Below are 7,695 nucleotides of genomic sequence, written 5' to 3' on the forward strand. Positions count from 1 at the left end.
TGCAGGATGGGACTTGAGATGTGAGGTGGGGGCCCTAAGAGGTGAGGTTTGCAGCCAGACTCTCTCAGGTGCAAGAGGACCAAGAAAGAGAGAAAGAAAACATGCAAACTTGGCATGTGGGCAGATGTTTGCCAAGGCTTTTCATCAATGATTTTTTTTTTATCTTATCATTAATTGCTTGACAATGTTTTTGGTGATTTCAACTTTTCACATTGACCCAAATTAATGGCCCTGGACCAATGGTTTAGCTGGACTGCCACCATGGGGACCTACAGTAGGTTCAAGACCCCACCCAAACTCACTACTGTTGTGTCCATGAGCAAGACAGAGTCTCTGAACTGCTCCCCGGTTGCTTAAGTGTGTTCCACTTACGATTGTCTGTGTTCACTGTGATGAGTAAAATGCAGACAACAGATTTTGTGTACATACATGCATGTTCATGAAAATAAAGATGAGTCTTCGATTTCCTCATGAAGACCTGATGACTTCTTCCTCCTGGATGTGTTGGTGATGACTCTCTTTTGTCTTTGTTTACAATTTTTAGTGATTGACATTTATTAGATTATGGACTCTGCTATGATTTATGGTCACAACCATCTTTTCCATCCATTTTCCAAGCTGCTTATGTACACAAGGGTGACAGGAGTGCTGGAGCCCATCCCAGCTGTTATTGGGCAGCCAATCAGTGCTCATTTTGGACAACTCTGTCTCCCTTTCCTCACTGCTGTTTTGTGTCCATATGGCGGACATTTGAAACATCAGAGAGGTCATACCAGAAGAATCATACTGTTGCATCCCTGGAGACGTACAACAGGACCAGCAAACACACAATCACACCTAGGGGCAATTTAGACTGTCCAATTCATATTGCATGTTGTTTTGAGATGTGGGAAGAAACCAGATTGCACGGGTAAAACCCACACAGGCACTGGGAGAACAAACTCCAAACAGGCAGGTCTGGGATTGAACCCGGGACCTCAGAACTGTGAGGCCAGCGCTTCCAGGCTGATCCACTGTGCCGCCCATACCAATTCTAGTGACATCAATATTTGAATCATAAAGTTTGCACAGACCTGGCTAAATATTTTTCCATGAAAACTCAGAAACTCTTGTGTGCCTATGTGTGTGTTTCAGTGTTTGTGTCCTTTTGTACATCCGTGTCCCTGTGTGTGCATCTGTGTCTGTGTGTGAGCCACAAAACCCCTGTAGTGTTGATCAGAACAATATGGAGGAGAGAATCTGATCACGAACTGTGCAGGGAAAAGATTTATCTCCAGTGTGTCTTCTCCTGTGCCATTTGGTTTCCCAGGTAAAAGATTTCCCACAAAGATAATTTCCATCGCTTGTTGTGAGTGTGACGTGTCATATCAAGTTTGGATTTTTCATCATCTCTTCATCAACGATGAGAGTGTGACATCATGTCATCATTATCTGATAGAGGAGCTAAGAGGCCATCTGCTCGTGATCCTCCACATTGCCCCAGCTGTGCAGTTTTTTTTTTTTGGGGGGTGGGGGGATTTTGCTTGGGCCACATTTGCTTGAAGTTGACAGCATTTTGTTCATGGAAGCTTCCCAATGGTTGAAAGACATTCATTTGTATTTAATGGGAAAAAATGGATTTGATATAGTTTACAAGCAAATTGAGTCACGCTCACTGTTTTAGCAAGTGTCAGTTATTAAAGATCACAAATACACAACTACTCAATGAATCATTTGCTTATTTGATGTTGAAATCACTAAACCATTGGAAACAATTACAGAGTTTTCAAAGTATGGGTCTACAGGTCCATATTTGAAAAACTTTTTTTTCAGGAACTTTTCTGGAAATTAAAAAAAGAAAACAGCTTTGTTAAGTTTCCAAACAGCGGTTTGTTCAAGTTGGCATTATATCATACATTGCTGTCATGTATCATTGCACCACATGAACAACAGCTTGCACCCAAACATTATGTCAATCACTTATTTAATGTGTGGAAAAATCTATTAATTTGTGTGTAAAACCACAGTGGAAGTGTGCCACGTCCTTGCAGGGCGAACCCAAAAACTGTCAACAATAAAACCAAAATTTATGCAATCTCTACTCTTGGTGGCTTTCACCTCTGAAATATTACTACAATTAGCCCAATATTTTATATGTATCAAATCAGGGCAGTACTGTGGAGTACCTGTAGAGCGTTGGTTTTACATTTCTGAGGACTGGGGTTCAAATCCTGGCCCGGCCTGTATCGAGTTTGCGTGGGTTTTCTCCGGGTACTCGGTTTCCTCCCAAATCCCCAAAATATGTATTAATTGGAGACTCTAAAATGCTCTAGACTTTTGTCTGTTTCCATGTGCCCTCTGATTGGGTGGCATCCAGTTGAGGGTGTACCCTACCGCCTCCTTGAAGATTGCTCGGATTGGCTCCAGCAATAATCCTCCAACCCTGGGAAGATCACTGATCTAAAAAAAGACTGAATGGCTCTTTGGCCACCAAAACTGAAGTCGGCATCTGCCATTTTGATACTCCCAACCATCCCGACCTGTGCAGTGACATTAATGCAGTTAATTGCCAATTTCATGGCTGTGAGAAAACATTCCACAGGTAAGTTAGAAAGATTTACTTTGACACTGTTAAAGGTTATTTGTGATGTTTTTGTTTAATGTTCTGATGATCTTAAGTCACTTCACCAAAGTTTTGTTTACAGTTGTTGTTGTTCACAGTTCACTCTTTGCTTCACCTTTATAGGCTGATGATTTTTCGCAAAAAAGTGATGTCATTTTCCCAAATGTCATTAGTGGATAAGCTAGAAAACACATTTTCTGTGAATTTTTTTATGAATTCTATAATACAGAATTCTGCAAATTGAATTTAATTTTGAAATGTGAGGAAAGAAGTTTAAATTTCCTGTCTGAAATAGGATGTCGCAGAGACAACAAATGAACAATGCGTTTAGCATGTATTTTCCCATTACGAGTCCTTATTTCCAAAATTATATCGAATTGATTGACTTAAAATTCAAAGTTTTTATGACAAAAAAATGCTCAGTTTTTTGCTATGTTATGATGATAGTGCTCCACAGCGTATTTTGGGAAAAATTAACGTCACAGAAATCGAGCCCCAGGTAATACGCGAGGTTTCTTGGTAGTTACGGTGTTCTATGTTTTTCCTTTCCACTTAGCCTTTTTTGGCTTACCAAATCGAATTGAAAATCCTTCATGTTACCAGAACTGAAAAAATGCCAAGCTCACACGACCAGTTCTAATTCTACATGCCAAACTTTGAGAAAAACCCCACCATAATCCAACCTGTAAACCATGTCCTCCACGCGTTTTGGGAGTACCAACATGGCGGCCTGTGGCTTCAACCAATCGACATACCACTATGTGTATGGGCTATCCGGTCTTTTTTTTTTTTAGATCAGTGGCTCCACCTCACTCTCCCCTGTCTACCTTACGCTGCCCCACCCCTGCTCTAAAAGGGGTACACTCATAATTACAGACCTTACAGAACATCCGTTTTCTTAGCCGCTTATCCTCATGAGGGTCGCAAGAGTGCTGGACACGCCCCTTCAAAATGGAAGCTCTTTTTGAAAAGGATAACACCACACAACCGAGTGAAGTTACCGGCGCAATATTACACTTTCGAGCCGTATTCTAATAATATGCGATCACGGCCAAATCACCTCCCCGCCTGATCCACTTCCGCGGCCGATACAGCTCATTTTCAGCGCCAAAGTTTCTTATTACGGAGCGGAGCCAGGGTGCTTTAGGGCATTGTTCATAGCAGCTGCAGTAAGCGATGAACAACACCGTCGAGCCGGGGCGCTTTACTGTGTTACCATCGCACGCGGCTGAGTGCTGCATTGTGACAGCGTTCTTCAGAGCCGCCGTCGTCTGCGAGCCGGACGCACATCCTTTGCCAAAGCCGTGAGCGGCTGACGTGGCGCCTCGGCCAGCATGGCTCAAGTTTGCTGCCGATGTGGCTTATCACGGAGCCGAGCCAGGCTGCTTTAGGGCATTTTTCATAGCCGCCGCCATCCGCGATGGAGAACACCGTCGAGCCGGGGCGCTTTACTGCATTGTCGTCGCACGCGGCTGAGTGTGGCATTGTCCGCGGAGTTCTTCCTTCGCTGGCGAGGTGACACAGCAGCCTTCGCCGGTGAGCCTGACGCCGTCCGACGCGCACATTGACACATTTCACACGCCTGTCATACGTATGCGGATCTTTTGTTACGTTATGAGAAACTATTATTTTTTTTAGTAGCTGTATACACACCTACCTGTCATTTGGAACCCACGAAGGTCTCGTCCTCTGCACCCGTGCAATACATTTTTCACGACGAACCGGGTCTCTTGCAAACTTATGACGAGTAAATCCATCCTCCCGAATGTTCAAGGAATGTCCAGCAATGCAACGAGCCGGCATTTTGGCTAACACGAAGGAACAACGAGCTACCTTCCCGCAGGTAAAATTAATAGAAACAAACGAGTCCACTTGGGGCGCTTCTGTCCTTTACGTCACTTCCTGCTTCTTTTTGAAAACAAATCCCTCGAGAGGATGTTCATGGCGTGAGCTACAAAAAGTCAAAATCATGTTTTGTGGTGAAAAAGCACATGGGCCCATTTTTTCCATTAATAACATAATAAAAATCATCCATTTCCTGACAGTGGCCCTTTAAACAGTGAGTTAAGCTTTTGGACGAACTGAATCACACAACGCAGTGCACTCAAAAGAATTGACTGACGCGACAAGCGCAGAATTTGACTGAACTCACATGTCAACGTTGTTTTCCACCAAAGACCACGGGAAAGCACGAACACAGTCCACCAGTACCAGAAATGATGGAATCAAGATTCCCACATTTAGAGAATTCGCTGGGGTCAGAACAACCGGAGTGCAACGGCTGAACTGTATCCTGCGTGAACCACTTTTCTGATCATGGTACCTCTCCTGCTAGGTAAGTATGACTTGGGCCAGCAAGACCACACGAGTCATACACGCGCATGCTATGTCAAGCAACGGTGTCGTCATGAGGACGTGAAGAACTGCAAACATGACGGGCGAGCATGAACGGACTATTTCTGGGTTTGAATCTCAGCTCTGACCTTCCTGAGTGGAGTTTCCATGTTCTCTCCTTGCACGCATGGGTTTTTGCGCATCTTCAAGTTTCCTCCGATGTTCTAAAACATGCAGTCCAGGGTGTACCCCAGCTCTTACCTAAGGATTGGTTGGGACAGACTCCCGCTCTCCCGTGACCCTTGTGAGGATGAACTGCTCAGGAAATCGATGGCTCTTTGAAGACTAAATTGTTATAGAACCGCATTTTGAGCATGTGTTTTCATTTCATTTTTCATCTTACTCCAAGTAAGATATTCAAAATATGAAACTGTCTAATGTTCTCAATAAATATGCACATAAACTGAACGCTCGCAGCACTGGTTATTAAAATGAAACATCAGCAAACGTTGGAATTATCATTTCACAGATTTAGAAGAGCTCCGCTTTCACAGAGCATCAAAAAATTGAGAAAGACTTTGGCTATTACTCTCGACGGAAATATTTAGTAAAAGGTGAAAGATTTATATGATTTAAAGAGAAACAGAAACAGAGTCAATTACCATAGGTGTGCTGAAACGGGTTATTTGACTGCCCCGCGTACACTTTTGACAAACGGTATTCAACTCAAACGTGCCACTATTTCATAATAGTTCAACTGATAATCCATCAACTCCAGTAAATGAAGTCCAATTGTCTCTTCTTTAAACGCAAAAGGACAATTTAAAGGTGGAAAGACGCTCAGGCTTTTCATTCTTTATGTAGTTTGTCAAGCGGTTTTGCCGCAAAGGTTTGTACAGTTAAGCCGTATGAGGTCGGAGACAATCAACGCAGTTATATCTGCCTCCATTGTCCAGCCTCTCCGTGCCAGTTGGCTTGACGTGTCAATAATGCATAGTCTATATTACAGAAGAAAAGATTGTTAACTACAAGGGGGCACCTGAAGGATTTTGTGGTATTTTAAACGGTGAAGAAGGCTCTTGGATAAATTTTCGAGTGAACTCACATGTAAAACGCCTTCTCAAACAGCATGTAGTATTGAAATAAGCACTTATTAGACGATAATAATTTTCACAAGTAATCAGGGAAACGCGGGAACGCAGTCTTCCACCACGAAAACTAATGCAGACAACACACATGTCGGCAAGAGCACGCGAGCCATACACGCGCACGCTATGTCAAGTGACGGTGTCGTCACGAGGACATCAACAACTGCAAATACAGCAGGCGAGCATGAACTGACGCGAGAGTAAAAGATATATGAGATGCGAATACATGAACAAATATGCTTTCTATTTGACCATTTCAGTTTGAATCGAGGCAGTAAATGGAGAGCAACAATTCATTGCGGCATCAGGAAACGTAAATCGAGCTCATGCATGTGACGTAACAATTTTCACGGTGCCATATATATATATATATATAGCTCGTGCACGTGACGTCAGTGTTTGCACGGCGCCATATTGCCGGTCAAACCTGGCTTCCCTGCACTGTGGGAAATGTTGAACCAGAGCAGATTTTTCAGATTGCCCAACACCTGTTGTGATTTTGGTTGTCACAAGTCGACACATATATTCAGAGATCATTCTATGGAATACCATCTGAAAAGACCAGAAAAGATCTATGGATTTCAGCAATTAAACATGATGGATGGTCCCCAACCAAAATACACACACGCCTGTGTAGTGATCGCTTCATTTCAGATAGGAATGATTCATCTCAATCTCAAATTATATCCAGTTGTCCAAGACAAGCGGAAGCAAATTCACAGTCTAATTTCTTATCTGCAAAAACACTGACTTCAGAATTAAATACGGATCCTCTATGCCAAGTGTCTCTAACTTTTCCACGTACCTTCGTTTATTATCACCTTCTAAATTTTTAACGGTATCGAACAAAACTGTGGGCGTCGTGCTATAAGATTTCCGCGTCATCTCCAACCGACTTTGCATTGAAGAATGGTTTGTTTTACCGACACTTCTGGCCTGTGATGTGATTTGATGACGTAGGTGCTCAAGCTCTATACAACGAGCCAATTATCAATGAATTTGGACTAATACAAAGGAACAAAGAGCTACCTTGCAACAGGTAAAATGCGTACAAAACACATGAGCCTGCCTGAATGCTCTGCTGCTGTTAACGTCACTTCCTGCTTCTTCTCAAAAAACAAATCCCTCGAGAGGATTTTCATATTGGGACTTACAAAAGCCATATACGTCAAAATCATGTTTTGAAGTGAAAAAAAAACAAAAACGGATGGGTCCATTCCGGCTGCTTTTTTTCCCATTAATAACATATTAAAAATCATGCATTTCATGACAGTGAAGCTTTAATAAAAGGAAGAGTTGTTTTTTTACGCTCAGAAAAAGGTAATTTAATAAATAAGGATTGAGGGAGGGCAAAGGTTCAAGTAAAATAAAAATACATTTTGCAAAAAGAAACTGTGTTAAATCTCTACTCACTCACAACTGAGACAGAACGTTCCCAAAGAAAAGCTCTTTGAGCAGGGCCACATTGTAGTTCCAGTTTCCCTCAGATGGCCGTTCTGACTGGGAAACTATAAAAATCTCATGTTATTTACACATGAAATTTATGAACTAGTTTTGGAATCAGAAATCAAGGGTAATCGATTTTTCAACTTCGGTTGAAATTTTACACGA

At 42.4% G+C, this 7,695-nt stretch overlaps 2 non-coding genes across 2 annotated transcripts; both read right to left on the reverse strand.

Moving 5' to 3' along the window:
* Window positions 1–4,781: 4,781 nt before the first annotated feature.
* On the reverse strand, window positions 4,782–4,945 carry LOC133494007 (U1 spliceosomal RNA). The gene has a single exon (XR_009793237.1). It is a non-coding gene; the product is annotated as a U1 spliceosomal RNA (small nuclear RNA).
* A 529-nt stretch (window positions 4,946–5,474) lies between these two features.
* On the reverse strand, window positions 5,475–5,588 carry LOC133494026 (U5 spliceosomal RNA). The gene has a single exon (XR_009793253.1). It is a non-coding gene; the product is annotated as a U5 spliceosomal RNA (small nuclear RNA).
* Window positions 5,589–7,695: the final 2,107 nt, after the last annotated feature.

The sequence above is a fragment of the Syngnathoides biaculeatus genome, chromosome 20 (genome assembly GCF_019802595.1).
Source record: "Syngnathoides biaculeatus isolate LvHL_M chromosome 20, ASM1980259v1, whole genome shotgun sequence".
Lineage (NCBI taxonomy): Eukaryota > Metazoa > Chordata > Actinopteri > Syngnathiformes > Syngnathidae > Syngnathoides > Syngnathoides biaculeatus.